Genomic DNA, 18,031 nt, shown 5'->3' with positions numbered 1-18,031 from the left:
CCGGATAAAGAAAGAAAGAAAATTATAGGCCAATATCCCTAATGACCATAGATGCTAAAATCCTCAAAAAAAATATTAGCAAACTGGTCCACCAAAACATTAAAAAGGTCATATACCATGATCAAATAAATGCACTTTATTCCAAGGATAGGAGGTTGGTACAATACCTGCAAATTAATAAACATGATACACCACATAAACAAAATGACAGATAAAAATCACATGATTACATCAATAGATGCAGAAAAAAGCATTTGGTAAAATCTAACATCTATATGTGATAAAAACTGTAAGCAAAGTGGGAATAGAGGGAACACACCTCAACATAATAAAGGCCATATATGACAAACCCACAGCTAACATCATACTCAACAGGCAAAAACTAAACTAAAAGTGTTTCCCTTAAGGAACAAGACAGGGATTTCTGGTTTCACCACTGGAAATCCTAGTCTCAGCAATGAAAAAAAAAAGAAAAAGAAAAAAAAGGCTTCCAAATTGGAAAGGAAGAAATAAAACTATCATCATTTGCAAATGACATATTGTATATAAAGAACCCTAAAGATTCCACCAAAAAACTAGAACTGATAAATTCAGTAAAGTAGCAGGATACAAAATAAATATCCAGAAATTAGTTGCATTTTTATACACCAATAAAGAAATACCAGAAAAGGAAATTAAGAAAACAATCCCATTTACAATTGCATCTAAAAACAACATCAACAACAAAAAAAAAAACCACCCTAGGATAAATTTAACCAAGGATGTAAAAGACCTGTACTCAGAAAATTATAAAATACTGAAGAAAGAAATTGAAGAAGATACAAATAAGTGGAAGCATATCCCAAGTTCATGGATAGAAAGAATTAACATAGATTCAATGCAATTAAAAAAGTATATTTTGAGAGAAGAGGTCGACTTGGGGAAGATGGCTGCTGGCAGGACGGAGGTTAGGGAGAGGAAGTGAGTGAGTGAGGGTATGAAAGGAGTGTGTGTGGTGTGTGTGTGAGTGAGTAAGGGACAGTCAAATCCCCGTAGGAGCAGCAGGGGCTGGCAGACAAGGTTCTCTTGGACAAGGAGAGACTACCACTGCTGCGGGCACTCCCCTGACTGCAGGACTCCAGCACGGAGCCCATGCCATCTTGAAGGGGAGAATGGCCTTTTTTAGGAACTCATCAGCACCACCAACCAGACAGGCCCTGGAACTGCCCCGTGACCCAGCAGCCACTCCAGCCAAAATCCTGCTACCCCGGCTGCAGACCCGCAGACCCTAGGACCTCCACCTCCAAAGGTACACCGCTCGGCAGCAGTAAGTGCAACCTCCTCCTCCCCAGCGACAGAATTCCGGACAAAACATTCGCATGTTTTCAGCCAGCGCAGACATCCAGGGCACACCACTCCATAGGCAGTGCCTGGGAGCCACTGGGAGCCCCTGTGGGTGTGATTTTGTACACACAAGAGCGTGCGGCTTTTCAGTAGAAATTCTGAACTCCCTCTTCCTGAATAACTGCCCACGGACACCCCAGCTGTGCAACTTCAGTGCCAGGGCCCCTCAGAGTGCCTCAGAGCTCTGCACCGGCAAAGGCACCTCCACAGATGTGCATTTCCAACAGGCAGGCCCCCTGAGCCCATCTATCCACAGCATGCTCGGGGGAGCAGCTGTGAGACTCTGCTGGGTGTGATTCTGCATAGACAAGGGCGCGCTGCCCTGCAGTAGAAATTCTGAATTCCCTCTTCCTAAATAACTGCCCACATTCACCCCAGCTGCTCAACCTCAGTGCCAGGACCCCTCAGAGTGCATCAGAGCTCTGCTCCAGCAAACACACCTCCACAGATGCGAATTTCCATCAGGCAGGGACCCTGAGCCCATCTACCCACAGGGCGCTCATGGGAGCCACTGTGAGCTCTCCCTGGGTGTGATCTTGGACAAACAGGGGCGCACTCCCCGCCCCCCCCCCCCCAGCAGTAGAAATTCTGAATTCACTTATCCTGGATACCTGCCAACAGGCGCCTCAATTACGCGGCTACACTGCCAGGGCCTTTCAGAGTGCTTCAGTGTGCCTTGCAGGCAAACGTACCACAGGTGCCCCTGTGAGCCACCACTGGGAGTGAGCGCCTATCCACCACAAGTGCAGCAGCAAAAGCTGAGTCTGCCCACCCCACAACTACAGAACTCTGGACACCACAGTCATGCCTTTCCAGAGTGCAGGAACCCTGAGCCCCATCACCCCAAAAGACAGTTACTGGGTGTCACTGTGAGTCCATGCTGGGCACGTGTGATTTCAATTAAGGGTGCAAGACAGCAAAAATTGGGACACTCCCCTCCATGGCTGCTGACTTCTAGACACTGCTGTTGTGCCTCTCAAGCTCTCAGGCCTACATCAAAAGAACCCAAGTAGCTCAAGTATGGAGCTACACTAGATTACCAAGCCCAGGAGAACTGAGAGATTACACCAGTAGCACCATCCCCAAAAGAACCTGGGTAGCAAAGCAACTGGATCTACAAATAAAACATTACAGGAAAACATGGGAAGACAAAAAAGCAATCCCCAAAGGAAAGAAAAAGAGGAATCACCAGAAAGGGAGATGAATGAAATTGAGGCTAGCAGCTTATCAGAGAAAGAATTCAGAGTAATGGTTATAAGGATGTTTAAAAGGCTGGATGACAAATACACACAACTCAATGAGAATTATAAGGAGCTGAATGAAAATGTCGCCAATATGTAAAGGAACCAAGAGGAGATTAAGAACAACATAGCTGCAATAAAGAACACAATGGAAGGCTTAAACAGTAGACTAAAAGAGGCTGAGGACCACATCAGCAAATTTGAAGACAAGGTAGGAAAAAACACACAAACACAGCAGCAACTGGAAAGAAGACTAAAAAAGCAAGAGGAGAGCCTAAGGGAGCTTTGGGGCAACACAAAACACAACAATATTCGCATAATAGGGGTACCAGAAGGAGAGGAAGAGAAGCAAGGAATAGAAAACCTGTTTGATGAAATAATGACAGAAAACTTCCCTGATATTGGCAAGAAAAAAACCATGCAAGTCCAAGGAGCACATAGAGTCCCAAACAAGATGAATCCTAGAAGACTGACACCAAGTCACATCATAATTAAATTGGCAAACACCAACAACAAAGTAAGAATATTAAAGGCTGTCAGAGAGAGACAGAAAGTTACCTACAAGGGTTCTCCTATTAGAATATCAACAGATTTATCAACATAAACACTCCAAGCCAGAAGGGAATGGAATGAAATTTAGAAAGTGATACAAAGCAAGGGACTGAACCCAAGAATACTATACTCAGCAAGGCTATCATTCAAAATTGAAGGTGGAATCAGGAGCTTCACAGACAAAAAGGGGCTAAGAGAGTTTATCACTACCAAGCCAGCAATGCAAGAAATGCTAAAGGGACTGCTGTAAAAAGAAGAAAGAGAAAGGCAAGAAGAAACACAAACATTAAGGGAAAATATGACAACAAGCATGTACTTGTCAATAATAACATTAAATGTAAATGGATTAAATGCACCAATCAAAAGACATAGGGTAGCTGAATTGATAAGAAAACATGACTCATATATTTGCTGTCTGCAAGAGACCCACCTCAGAACAAAGGATTTACACAGACTGAGAGTGAAGGGTTGGAAAAATACTTTTCAGGCAAATGGAAATGAGAAAAATCTGGGGTTGCAATACTTATATCTGATAAAATAGACCTCAAAGTAAAGGACTTAACAAGAGATAAGTAAGGCCACTACATATTACTAAAGGGAGCAATTCAACAAAAAGATATAACTCTGGTAAACATATATGCACCCAATACAGGAGCACCCAAATACATAAAACAACTTCTGGAAGATATCAAGGGAGAGATTGATAGCAATACAGTCATAGTAGGGGGCTTTAATACCCCACTAACACCACTGCATGAATCAACTAAACAAAAAATCAGCCAAGAAACAGCAATCCTAAATGACACACTAGAAGAGATGGACTTAATTTACATCTTTAGAACATTTCACCCCAAAGCTACAGAATATACATTCTTCTCCAGTGCATACGGAACATTTTCAAGGATAGACCACATATTAGGACACAGGCAAAGTCTCTTCAAATTCAAGAAGATCAAAATCATATCAAGAATCTTCTCAGATCACAATGGCATAAAACTGGAAATCAACTACAATAAAAATAATCCAAAAAAAATGAAACACATGGAGACTAAATAGCATGCTACTAAACAATGACTGGGTCACCAGAGAGATCAAAGAAGAAATAAAAAACATCATGGCAACAAATGACAATGAAAACACAACAATCCAAAATCTATGGGATACAGCGAAAGCAGACTTGAGAGGGAAGTTCATAGCTCTACAAGCCTACTGCAAAAAAAAAAAAAAACAAACAAGAAACAATGGTAATAAATTATCTAACCCTACAATTCAAAGAGTTAGAAAGAGAGCAACAAGAAAAGCCCAGTGTAAGCAGAAGGAAATAATAAAGATCAGAGCGGAGATAAACAACATAGAGACCAAAGAAACAATACAAAAGATCAATAAAACCAAGAGTTGGTTCTTTGTAAGGATAAACAAAATTGATGAACCTCTTGCCAGGCTCACCAAGTAGCAAAGAGAGAGGACCCAAATAAACAAAATCAGAAATGAAAGAGGAGAAATAAGAACAGACCCCACAGAAATACAAAGGATTGTTAAAAAATATTATGAACAGCTCTATTCTAACAAACTGGACAACCTGGAGAAAATGGACATATTCCTAGAAAAATACAACCTTCCAAAACTCAATCAGGAAGAATCTAAAAATATCAATAGGCCAATAACTATGGAAGAAATTGAAGCAGTCATCAAAAAGCTTCCAGCAAACAAAAGCCCGGGGCCAGACGGCTTCACAGGGGAGTTTTACCAAACATTCAAGGAAGAACTAAAACCTATCCTCCTCAGACTATTCCAGAAAATTCAAGAGGAAGGAACACTTCCAAGCTCCTTCTATGAAGCCAGAATCACCCTAATACCAAAAACCAGATAAATATAACACAATGAAAGAGAATTACAGGCCAATATCCATCATGAACATAGATGCCAAAATCCTCAACAAAATTCTAACAAATCGGATCCAGCAGTACATCAGAAAGATCATACACCATGACCAAGTAGGATTTATTCCAGGAATGCAAGGATGGTACAATATCCGCAAATCAATAAACGCAATACATCACATAAACAAATTGAGAGAGAAAAACCACATAGTCATATCAATTGATGCAGAAAAAGCATTTGACAAAATGTAACAACCATTTTTGATAAAAACTCTCAGCAAGGTGGGAATAGAAGAATCATACCTCAACATAATAAAAGTCATATATGACAAACCCACAGCCAACATCATACTCCATGGGCAAAACTAAAACCATTTCCCCTAAGAACAGGAACAAGACAGGGATGCCCACTTTTACCACTCCTGTTCAACAACTGGATGTACTAGCCATTGCTATTAGACAAGAAGAAGAAATAAAAGGCATCCAAATTAGAAAAGAAGTAAAACTGTCCTTATTCGCAGATGACATGATACTGTACATAGAAAACCCTAAAGACTCTATCAAAAAATTATTAGACTTAATAAATGAATTCGGCAATGTAGCAGGATGCAAAATTAATGCCAAGAAATCTATGGCATTTCTATACACCAACAGTGAACTTACAGAAAGAGAGACTAAGAAAACAATCGCATTTACCATTGCACCAAAAAAATTAAGATACCTAGGAATAAACTTAACTAAGGAGGTAAAAGACCTCTACTCAGAAAACTATAGGACATTGAAAAAAGAGATAGAGGAAGACATAAATAGATGGAAGAGCATACCGTGTTCATGGATTGGTAGAATCAACATCATTAAAATGTCCATACTACCCAAAGCAATCTATAAATTCAATGCAATCCCCATTAAAATACCAATGGCATATTTCACAGACTTAGAAAAAACTCTCCAAAAATTCATCTGGAATAAAAAAAAGACCCCGAAAAGCTACAGCAATCCTGAGAAGGAAGAACAAAGTAGGTGGGATCTCAATACCAGACCTCAAGCTGTATTACAAAGCCACTGTTCTCAAAACAGCCTGGTACTGGCACAAGAACAGACATATAGACCAATGGAATAGAATAGAGAACCCAGATATCAACCCAAACCACTATGCTCAATTAATATTTGACAAAGGAGGCATGAACATACAATGGAGTCAAGACAGTCTCTTCAATAAATGGTGTTGGGAAAATTGGACAGATACATGCAAAAAAATGAAACTAGACCACCATCTTACACCATACACAAAAATAAACTCAAAATGGATCAAGGACTTAAACATAATACAGGAAACCATAAAAATACTAGAGAAAACCACAGGCAGAGAAATCTCATACAGATGCCGAAGCAATTTCTTCACTGATACCACTCCTAGGGCAATGGAAACTAAAGAGAAAGTAAATAAATGGGGTTACATCAAAATAAAAAGCTTTTGCACAGCAAAAGAAATCATCAACAAAACAACAAGAAAGCCCACTGTATGGGAGAGTATATTTGCAAATATTATCACTGATAAAGGTTTATCTCCAACATTTACAGGGAACTCATACGACCCAATAAAAAAATGGGCAATGGATCTAAATAGATACTTTTCAAAAGAAGACAGAAGGAAGGCCAAGAGACATATGAAAACATGCTCAAAGTCACTATTTATCCGAGAGATGCAAATCAAAACGACAATTTGGTACCATTTCACACCTGTCAGAATGGCAATCATCAACAAATCAACAAAGGACAAGTGCTGGCGAGGATGTGGAGAAAAAGGAACCCTCGTGCACTGCTGGTGGGAATGCAGACTGGTGCAGCCACTGTAGAGAACAGTATGGAATTTCCTCAAAAAACTAAAAATGGAACTCCCATTTGACCCAGTAATCCCACTTCTAGGAATATATCCCAAGAAACTAGAAACACCAATCAGAAAGGATATATGCACCCCTATGTTCATAGCAGCACAATTTACAATAGCTAAGATTTGGAAACAGCCTAGGTGTCCGTCAGCAGATGACTGGATCAGAAAACTATGGTACGTGTACACAATGGAATTCTATGCTGCTATAAAAAAGAAGGAATTCTTACCATTTGCAGCAGCCTGGATGGAACTGGAGAGCATTATGCTAAGTGAAATAAGCCAGTCAATGAAAGAAAAATACCACATTATCTCACTCATTTATGGATAATAAAGAACATTATAAACTGATGAACAAAAAGATAGGTACAGAGGCAGTAAAGCATCAAACAGACTGTCAAATTACAGCAGGAAGGTTGGGGAGGGGTGGGGGAGATAAGAGATCAACCAAATGACTTGTATGCATGCATATAAGCATACCCAATGGACGCAAGACACTGGGGGGTGAGGGTATATAGGAGTGGGGGGGGGGGCAATGGGAAGATATGTACATATGTACTAGCTTAATCAATAAAAAATGAAAAAATATAGAGAATAATAACAATTTATAAAGCATAAAAAATAAAATAAAGTAAGTATATTTTTATTAATTTCAAAGAGGAAGGGAAAGGGAAAGAAAGAAACATCAATGATGAGAATCATTGGTCAGCTGCTTCCTGCATGCCCCCTACTGGGGTTCAAGCCTCCAACCTGGGCATGTGCCATGACCAGGAATTGAACTGCAACGTCCTGGTTCATAGGTCGATGTTCAACCACTGAGTGACACCAGCTGGGCTCAATGCAATTCTTTTCAAGGTACCAATGGTATATTTCACAAAACTAGAACAAATATCCCAATAATTTATATGGAACCAAAAAAGACCCTGAATAGAAGAATAAAGTTGGAGGAATCATGCTACCTGATTTCACTATACTACAAGGCCATAGTAATCAAAACAGCATAGTACTGGCATAAAAGCAGACATTATAGATCAATGGATCAAAATAGAGAGCCCAGAAATAAACCCATGCCTTTATGGTCAATTAATATTTGACAAAGGAAGCAAGAACATACAATGGGGTAAACACAGTCAATTCAACAAATGGTTGGGAAAATTGGACAGATACATGCAAAAATATAAAACTCGACCACCTTCTTACACCATACACAGAATTAACTCAAAATAGATTAAAGAGCCCTAGCCAGTTTGGCTCAGTGGATAGGCATTGGCTTGTGGACTCAAGGGTCCCAGGTTCGATTCTGGTCAAGGGCATGTACCTTGGTTGCGGGCACATTCCCAGTATGCAGGAGGCAGCTGATTGATGTTTCTCTCTCATCGATGTTTCTAACTCTCTATCCCTCTCCCTTCCTCTCTGTCAAAAAAAATCAATAAAATATATTAAAAAATAGATTAAAGACTTAAATGTAAGACTCAAAACCATAAAAATCCTAGAAGAAAACATAGACAGTAAAATCTAAGAAGATTTCTAATATGTTGCCTTGGGCAAGGGAAACAAAAAAATATATAAGCGAATGGTACTTCATTAAACTAAAAAGGTTTTGTACAGCAAAGGAAACAATCAACAAAATAAAGACAACCCACCAAATGGGAGAACATATTTACCAATACATCTGATAAGGGATTAATATCCACATGTAAGTAAGATCATGTGATACTTGTTTTTTTCTGACTGGCTTGTTTCACTTAGCATAATACTCTGCAGGTCCCTCCATGCTGTCCCTCCATGCTGAGAGATCCTTCTTTTATACTAATGCATAGAATTCCATTGTGTAAATGTACCACTGTTTTTTTATCCACTCAGCTAATGATGGGCACTTGGGCTGTTTCCAGGTCTTAGCTATTGTAAATTGGGCTGCTATACACATTGGAGTGCATATATTCTTTCTGATTGCTGCTTTGGGATTCTTAGGATATATTCCTAGAAGTGGGATCCCTGAGTCAACCAGCAGTTCAATTTTTAATTTTCTGAGGAAACTCCATACTGTTTTCCATAATGGCTGCACCAGTCTGCATTCCCATCAGTAGTGTATTAGGGTCCCTTTTTCTCCACATCCTTGTCAGCATGTGTTGTTTGTTGATTTATTGATAGTAGCTAATCTGGTAGGTGTGAGGTGATACCTCATTGTCATTTTAGTTTGCATCTATATGATGATCAGTGATTTTGAGCACTTTTTCATATAACTTTTGGCCTTGTGTATTTCTTCATTGGAGAAGTGTCTAGGTCCTTTGCCCATTTTTTAAATTGTATTATTTGTCTTCCTTTTGTTGAGCTGTATGAATTCTTTATCTATTTTGGAAATTAACCCCTTATCAGATGTATCATTGGCAAATATGTTTTTCCATACAGTGGATTCCCTTTACATTTTGTTGCTGGTTTATTTTGCTGTGCAGAAGTTTTTTAGTTTGATGTAGTCCCATTTGTTTATTTTTTTCCTTTATTTCTCTTGCCTTAGGAGATATATTGGTGAAAATTGTATTGTGGTTTCAATTTTCAGATTTGTGAAATGTAATTTTGGTTTAGGTTTGCTTTTCAAAATACAACACAAGATAATACAAGCAATGTAATATTGAAATGAATAACTAAGTGATGAATTTAACCAATTTATAAAGTTTGAATCCAAGCTTCCCATTGATTGCTAGATTTTTCTTTTTTCTCTATAATTCCTAAAATACTTGAATTATTCATTTTGGGTTCATTTTGTTTGGGACTCTGTGTGCTTCTTGGACTCGTGTGACTTTTTTCTTCCCCAAATCAGGGAAGTTTTCTGTCATTATCTCTTCAAACAGGTTTTCTATTTCTTGCTCAGCTTTCTCTCCTTCTGGATCCCCTGTTATGCAGATGTTGTTTCATTTTGTGTTGTCCCAAAGCTCCCTTAGGCTCTCCTCCAGTTTTTTAAGTTCTTTTTTTTTTTTTTAGATGCTGCTTTGCTTGGGTGTTTTTTCTACCTTGTTTTCTAACTCACGGATGTGTTCCTCACCTTTTCCTAATCTACTGTTGAAACTTTCCATTATGTTCTTTATAGGTGTTATGTCATTCTTCATTTCCTCTTGATTCTTACACATGTTGTTGAATTTGTTTTCCATTTTTTTTCAACATCTTTATAACCGTTGCTCTGAATTCTTTCTCTGACAAATTGCTTGCCTCCATTTCATTTATTTCCTTTTCTGGTGATTCCGCCTTTTGTTTCTTATGGGGGTTGTTTCTTTGTCTCCCCATTTTTGCTGTTCCTTTGTGATTGTTTGTATGTAATAGATCAAACTGCTATGCCCAGATTTTTTGAGTTTGTCTTATATAATAGATGTTTTGTGGGCCCAGTGATGAAGTCTCTCAGGTCTGCTGGGCTGGGTATACTAGGGATGCCCCCTACTTGAGATATTTGGGTACTCTTGGTATAGTTGGGTCTTGAGTGTTATTGTCCCATTCATGGATGGAGTCTCCTCTCAAGGTGTCTGGTTATGTGGCTCGCTTTTTACCACATTGACCAAACAACATAAAATACAACTTGACAAGCACAACACAAAGGGAACAAAACACAAATGTACACATGACACCAATAACCCCAGAGAAAAGAGAATTAGAAGAGAGAAAAGAGAGCAAAAATGATATCAAGCAGAGAAAAAAAAAGGTAAGAGAAAAGGAGAAAAAATATATGGGAAGAAAACACCACAAAACAAACAAATAAACCAAAAAATGCAAATAAAAACACCCTGAGAAAGAGGGGTTGGGGTGCAGAATCTGTAGAGACAGAGCTTAAATACAGAAAGTAAGGTTAAGGAATTGGATGAATAGGGGAAGGACCATGTTGAGTATAGAGGAGGTAGAAAGAGAATGAGTGGATAAGAAGAAAATAAGTAACTAACTAACTAAATAAATAAAAAGATAAAACAAAAATATTTTAAAATTTTATCTATTTATTTACTCATTTACTTTTGGAAAGGAGAATATAAGAGAGAGTAGATAGGCTTGAGTTTAGTGAGTGAAACTAATTAAACAAGAGAAGAAGAGAGCAGGAGAGGAGAGGAAAAACAAAAGCATAAACAAATTGACTAGTGAAGAAAGAAAGAAGGGAAGAGTGCATGGACTTGGAGCAGGGGAGAGGAAATTAGATATATGAGTAAACCAACAGAGACTATAATAATAATAACACATCAATAAAGCAGGTAAAGAAGATAAATTTTGAACAAGGGGTAAAAAGAAAGGAAAGAGGAAAACTAAAGCTGGGACAGGAGAAGAGAAAACAGGATGAAAAAGGGAGAAGTGAGGAAGTAAAAGGTGAAAAAAAAGAAAAAATAAAATAAAATAACAATACAAAAATAAAAACAGAATAAAGAAAAAAAATAATAATAAAATTTTAATAAAAGATAAAAAATAAAAAAGTGAAGTGTTCGCTTCAGCCAAGTTTTAGTAGTAATGCCCCTTGGGGGCTGATTTAAGACCCCACCCTTCTGTCTGCCACTTCTCAGTTTCCTGTTAGGTAGTCAGCACCATGTTGAAGTTCCAAGTGATCCACCACTCCTCTGTTTGTGTCTGTCTCCACAGTCGTGGCTGCAAGCAGGCAGGACCCATCTGCCAAAGAGTCTTTGTTTCCTTTGTATAGCTGAAGGTGTAGGCTGGGTGTGATAGTATCAGCTGTCTTGAGGCTGCTGGGAGGGCCTGGCTCTTCAGGAGAAAAATGGCTGCTTAGGCTTGGAGGGTCACAAATGTCTCAGTGCCAGATTCCTGGTCACCTCTCCCTCCTCTGCTTTCCTCCACAGCCTCTCCCCAGCTTCCACAAATATGCATCTCTACCTGCACCACAGTCTCGGGTGAGTGTTTGTAACTAAAAGATCCTATGAACTGGATTTAACGAATAAAAGCAAAGACAAACAAAGGCTAAACAACCATGGAACTCCGAGTCCTCCCAACACCCCCTGGTACTGCACTCCTCAGGCAGCTCTTCAGGCCATCTTTCTGGGCAAATTCTCTCTTGGCTATGGACTTAGATGTAGATTCCCCAGCCGAAAGCTGCCTTGTGGATTTTCTTTCCATAGTCGGATGTTACACCTGTCCCCAAAGGATGCAGCCTTGGTGCAGTGCAGCTTTCTCCTGATCCTCTCAGCCCAGTGGTTGCATGTCTGTCTCCAGCCCAGATCCCCAATTCTGTTCTTCTCCAGGTATACTCTGCCCTTCCCGGCTGTGGATTGTCTGACCAGCTGTGTCTAATTCACCAATTCCAGATGGATGCTCTCTGATTTAGTTGCTTCTTCTATCTGCTCTGGGACAAGGTGCAGGACACGCTCACCATTTTCCTTAATTGCTTCTTTCCTGTCAGTGAGCCAAAGCAGTCCAGCCTAGGCTCTCTCATTGCTTCTTCTATGCCCTTCCTTGTTCCACTGTCCTAAGTGTGTTTGTGCTGCAGTCAATAAATTCTTGCTTGCTTTTCTACACTTTGTCTCTTGATTGAAATCTTTCCTTCAAGAAGACAAGAACCAGGCCTCCTTGTCCTGCTGGTTATACTTAGATAATAAATCAAAAAGACATTTTTAATATCTTTTGAAAACAAAATGCATGTCTCTCTTTAATCCATTGGATCTCTTGCAAATAAAAAATGTTTAAGTTAAAAGTCTTTCATTTTACTCACTATGCTTTCAACAGAATCCTATTATACATTTAAGGAATATCATTTTCATAAAGAATTCTGAAACCTATTAGCTACTCAGATCCAATAGTTTGCTTCTCTCTACAGATCAGGTGAAGCTAATTCCTCTGGCAATAACCACCAGGAATTATAGTTGAAGAAGATTATTCTATTCCTTCACAAAAAGGGCCTGGAAAATGCTAGCAATGCCCTCGTCTCCTAACCATTTCTAACCCTTACTCAAGGAAAGGATAAAGGACACGTAAAAATGTTTGGCATGGTAGATTTTTCCCCCCAATAAGTACACTTGATTTCTTTTGTTTAAAACAGCTAAGTTTACTACAACTAAATTGTTATAAAAAGTTTGCATGAATAAGTACATCATTACAATTTGTATATAGAAGTATACATATCTGCCACTTTACAAAAAAAAAAAAACACACACAAAAATAAACTCTAATTAAAGGGTACACAAGCTTTCCATTTATATACAGCACTCAGTAGGCTTGATCAAAAAGAGAATTTTTGATCAAAAGACTGCATTTAAGTAATTGAATACTGGATCTTTCTGGTATTCATGCTCTATCTTTGAAAAAAGGCATAATCTTCTTAAATTCAGCAATTCCTTGTGATTTTAACATTTTTGCTCTCCATGGTGGGAATATAGCATAGTATAAAGAAAACCTTCTAACTACAGAAAGGGCATTAAAAGTCTTTTTCATAAATAACTAATATCACAGTCCAGGTCAGAAACACCTTGCAGAAGATAATCTCATCCTTTTGGTTTTGCTTCCAGTTTTTAAAAAATTCCATTCAACTTGTACTCCTTATGAAATGGTGGAAAAATAAGTTCCTATGGATTTGTTGTTGTGCAAAGAAAAAAAAATTAATGAACACCATTTATTCATCCACAGAGCGCTTTGCTGTCACTTGACATGAACTCAGAAGGGAATTAGTAAGCCTGCAAGGACAGGATGCTGATGTCTGTGTTTAGGGTGGTCAGAGGGTCCTGGACTCCTGGCTCTGTCCAGATTGCTAGTGGTGCAGGCTGACAGAAGTGGGATGTGAGTCCTATCTGCAGGTCCAAGATGTAATGGATGGTGTGCTGTAGGATTTCCATCTTGCTTACCTTTTTCTGGGGGATGCTGGGCACCATCTCCTTGAGCTTAGAGTAGTTGTCATTGACGTTGCACAGCAGGCTCATTGGGTTGTCCCCTGGGGTTTTGCTCTGGGAGATTTAGGCCCAGGCTGTGGTCTGAAAGGCTGTGTTCCCTATTGGACCTCACTGGACTGAAGACTTTCATGCTGACAGTGGAGAGGGAAGAGAGATGGGGAGGGGGCAGGCTGCCTGGGAGCTCAGGCCACTGCTGCCTGGGGAGCTTCCAGTGCTCTGTACCCATTTGGCCCAGAATGAATCAGGTTTTTAATATGAAATTAAAATGTATACTCATTATGGACAAATTACTTTCTAAAATGTGTTCTGCCTAATTTTCTCAGGTATGCAAATATTTTGAGGCAATTTTAACAAATCAGATTTCAGAAAACTATTAAATATTTTTTGTGTGAGTTACTTTCATTTTGTCTGAATTATCTATCTATCTATCTATTATCTATCTATCTATCTATATACATATATATAAAAGCCTAATATGCAAATTGTCCCCACGGGAGTTCCACTGGGAGACTGATTGCTTGCTATGACATGTGCTGACCACCAGGGGATGGCGTAGAATGAAGGAAGGCCCCAGCCGGCAACTGGAAGGCCCTGATTGGCTTTGGTCCCCCAGGCCTAGGGACCCTACTCATGCACGAATTTCATGCACTGGGCCTCTAGTAGTATTATAATTATAATATTTCAACACTTTGTTATATTTGAGTATGTAGGTTTCTCTGTCATTTTATAGCTATCAAAGGAAAATTCTTATTTTAAATCTCTACATCATTAAATAGTTCTAATAATAAAAGACCTAAATTTTAAGTCCTTAGGGACATCAAGGTGTCTCATCTACTATGTTGTTCAAGTTCTGGCAGCATGTTGCAAAGCGGACATGTAACAGACAATAGAGGGTAAGGACAAAACCTAACATTGTTACCTGATTGTTGATAATACCTAAGATATAGCATAAGATTATAAAGTGTGTTGTTTAAGGCTAGCAGACTATTTTAATAAGTGAACCAAAAAGGGGTAGAGTGATTTCTAGGCATATCTATTTCAGAATATATCTTATAATTGAATCTTTTTCCTCCTTAACTGAATGTATTCCTCTTAGTACATAGCTTGAGGTATTGTTATAATATCCTTGGCAAAGTAATCATTTGAAAAATAAGTTAATGCTGACAAATCCCATTGTTTCTTTGCTGAGCTCTCCCCCAACCCAGCCTGCAGGTGAAGGTGGGCACCAAATATGAATCTCCATCAAACTCATCCCACCCTGGTGATTCTCTGAGATCCAACCCAGGTACAAGCCCAAACCTCTTTCGGGAGCTGCCTGTACTGTTTCTCATAAGCTGTCATCATTGCCCCATGCCATGGACTGTCCTAAAATCTCCCAAAGGTCCACAAACCCCAAGCAAGCACCAGCTGGCCTCAGCATGCTCTGAGTTCACATGATAGCTCTCCCGGTGTCTCCAAGCCCAGTACAGGCAGCTACCAACCACAGATCACATTGTAGCTCACACCAGGTGGCCCTGGTCAGGCCTAGGCAATGGCTGATCTGGGCTTGCATGAGAGCTCCTCCCAAAAGGTCCAAGAACCAACAGTGACCAACATCAGACCACACCAGAGCACCACCCAATTAGCTCCACAAATGCCACACCCAAAGAGTGGATTCAGAAGGCACTAGAGTCCTGCTACAGTGAATCCAGTTCTGTGGTGTCACCCCCACACACACATAATAGAACTCATCAGCTGTAGTCATGGTCAGTCCTCAGAGCCAGCCAGTCAGACAGCGATACCTTCCACTAATGTGCCAACAGCAATCAAGGCTCAACTACAATAAGAGGGTACATACAACCCACACAAAGAATAACCTGAAGCACCTGGCTCAGGTGACCAGGGAGTCTGCACCCCTGGGCCCTGCAGGACACCTACTATATAAAACCACTGTGCCAACACTGAAAGACATAGTAGATCTACCTAATACATAAAAATAAACACAGTGAGGCAGCCAAAATGAGGAAACAAAGAAACATGTGCCAAATGACAGAACTGGGCAACACTCCAGAAAAAGAACTAAACAAAAATGGAGGCAAACAATCTACTAGATACAGAGTTCAAAACACTGGTTATAAGGCTGTTCAATGAACTTAAGGGAAGAATAAATGAAATGAATGAGAACTTACACAAAGAGCTGGAAACCATAAAAAAAAGAACTAGACAGAAATGGAGAATACAATAACTGAAATGAAGAATACATTAGATAGAATTGATAGCAATTAGATGAAGTAGTAATATAGAAGACATGGTAGCAGAAAACTCAATGGAAAGAGCAAAAAGAAAAAATAATTTTAAAAAATGAGGGTAGTTTAAGGGACCTCTGGAACAACATCAAGCATACCAATATCTGCATCCTAGGAATACCAGTGAGAGCAGGAGATTGAAAACCTATTTGAAGACAGAATGACTGAAAACTTCCCTAATCTGGCAAAGGAAATAGATATACAAATCCAGGAAGCATAGAGAGACTCAAACAAGATGAAACCAAAGAGGACTACACCAAGACACATTATAATTAAAATGTCAAAGGTTAAAGTCAAAGAGAGAATCTTTAAAGTATCTAGAGAAAAGCAGTTAGTTACATAAAAGGAAGTTCCCATAAGACTGTCAGTTGATTTCTCAACAGAAACTTTGCAGGCTGAAGGGATTGGCACAAATATTCAAAATGATGAAAAGCAAGGATCTACAATCAAGATTGCTCAAACCATCAAGGCTATCCTTGGAGAGATGAAGAACTTCCCAGTCAAGAAGCCAGGAATGGGGGCTCTGGGGTTGGAGCTCAGAGGACAGACACCCCGGTTTCATGTGCTGAGTTATTCCCTCATGCTGTGGGGGAAATCTTTCTCCAGTGAACCTTTGCTATCCAGGCAGTTTTTGCATCAGGGAAAGGCAATTGCCCAACCCTGTTGGAAGACCTCTCACCTAACCCTGTGGTCAATAGCCTGAGGCAAATCAAGACTGAGTGTCAATGGGACTGCAGGGAGAGGTGGGTCTCTGGAGGCTTTGAGTCTTTGCCTGATCTTCTGGGCCTGGGTCTAGGAAAAGCAGAACCTGATGCACATCTTGGTCCTTTCCAAAGACACCCAGTCCCCACAGAGGGAGCCACAAGCTGTGGATTACAGATAGCTCCAAACAGGGTACTGAGGGCCAGTTAGAAACAGCATCTGACATTGTCCTGTACCAGAGATTTGGAGTCAGAGCAGATCTACCTAATACATAGACACAAACCCAAACAAGCAGCAAAAATGGGGAGACCATAAAAACCAAAAGCAATCCCCAAAAGAAAGAACAAGAGAATTCTGCAAAGGAAGACCTAAATGAAATGGAGATAAGAAATGTATCAGATATAGAGTTCAAAATAATGATGGCAATGATGCTCAACAGCATGAAAAAAGATATAGTAACTATGAAAAAAAAACAGTTGGAAATAAAGAATGACATAGCACTAATAAAGAACACATTGGAAAGAAGACACAGCAGATTAGGGGAAGCTGAGGATAGGATCAGTGAATTAGAAGACAGGGTATAACAAAATCACTCAATCAGAGAGTAAAAAAGAAAAAACAATTAAAAAAACAGGAGGACAGCTTAAGGGAGCTGTGGGACAACATGAAACGTAACAATATTCACATAATAGGTTTACCAGAAGAAGAAAGTGAGCAAGAACATGTTGAAGAAATAATGACAGAAAACTTTCCTAACATGGTAAATTACAAGGTCACACAAGTCCAGGAAGCACATAGAGTCCCAAGCAAGAGGAACCCAAACAGGCACACCTAGATACATCATAATTAAAAGGCCAAAAATTAAAGACTAAGAGAAAATCTCAAAGGGAGCAAGAGAGAAGCAATGTGTTGCCTACAAAGGATCTCTCATAAGGCTGTCAGCTGATTTTTCATCAGAAACTCTACAGGCCAGAAGGAAATGGCATGAAGTAGTCAAGGTAATGAAAAGAAAGTATCTAAAACCAAGATGACTATATCCACCAAGGCTCTGATTTAACCCTTTGCACTCGCTTGCTTTTTTCTCGATTCCTTTATTCTACTCGGGATTTAATTTTTTAAATACCCCAGATTTTACAAAGCGCGGCAGTAGAATAAAAAACTGGAGTTTCTTTTCATGCAAACTTATTTATTTGTTTTTTTATATTTCAAATTATTGATACATTCAAAGAGTATAAAAAGAGCTGCT

At 39.4% G+C, this 18,031-nt stretch overlaps 1 long non-coding RNA gene and 1 pseudogene across 1 annotated transcript in view; one reads left to right on the top strand and one right to left on the bottom strand.

Moving 5' to 3' along the window:
* LOC129149936 (uncharacterized) overlaps positions 1 to 12,304 on the top strand; it is a 30,560-nt gene extending 18,256 nt beyond the window's left edge. The window contains exons 2-3 of the long non-coding RNA XR_008556719.1: positions 11,762 to 11,812; positions 12,161 to 12,304. This is a non-coding gene — a long non-coding RNA (uncharacterized LOC129149936). The remainder of the gene's footprint in view (positions 1 to 11,761; positions 11,813 to 12,160) is intronic.
* Positions 12,305 to 13,528: 1,224 nt separating this feature from the next.
* On the bottom strand, positions 13,529 to 13,928 carry LOC103295617 (DNA-binding protein inhibitor ID-2-like; annotated as a pseudogene).
* Positions 13,929 to 18,031: the final 4,103 nt, after the last annotated feature.

The sequence above is a fragment of the Eptesicus fuscus genome, chromosome 8 (genome assembly GCF_027574615.1).
Source record: "Eptesicus fuscus isolate TK198812 chromosome 8, DD_ASM_mEF_20220401, whole genome shotgun sequence".
Lineage (NCBI taxonomy): Eukaryota > Metazoa > Chordata > Mammalia > Chiroptera > Vespertilionidae > Eptesicus > Eptesicus fuscus.
Note: the sequence above shows the minus strand (reverse complement) of the source record. Positions and strands in the feature narration are given on the sequence as shown.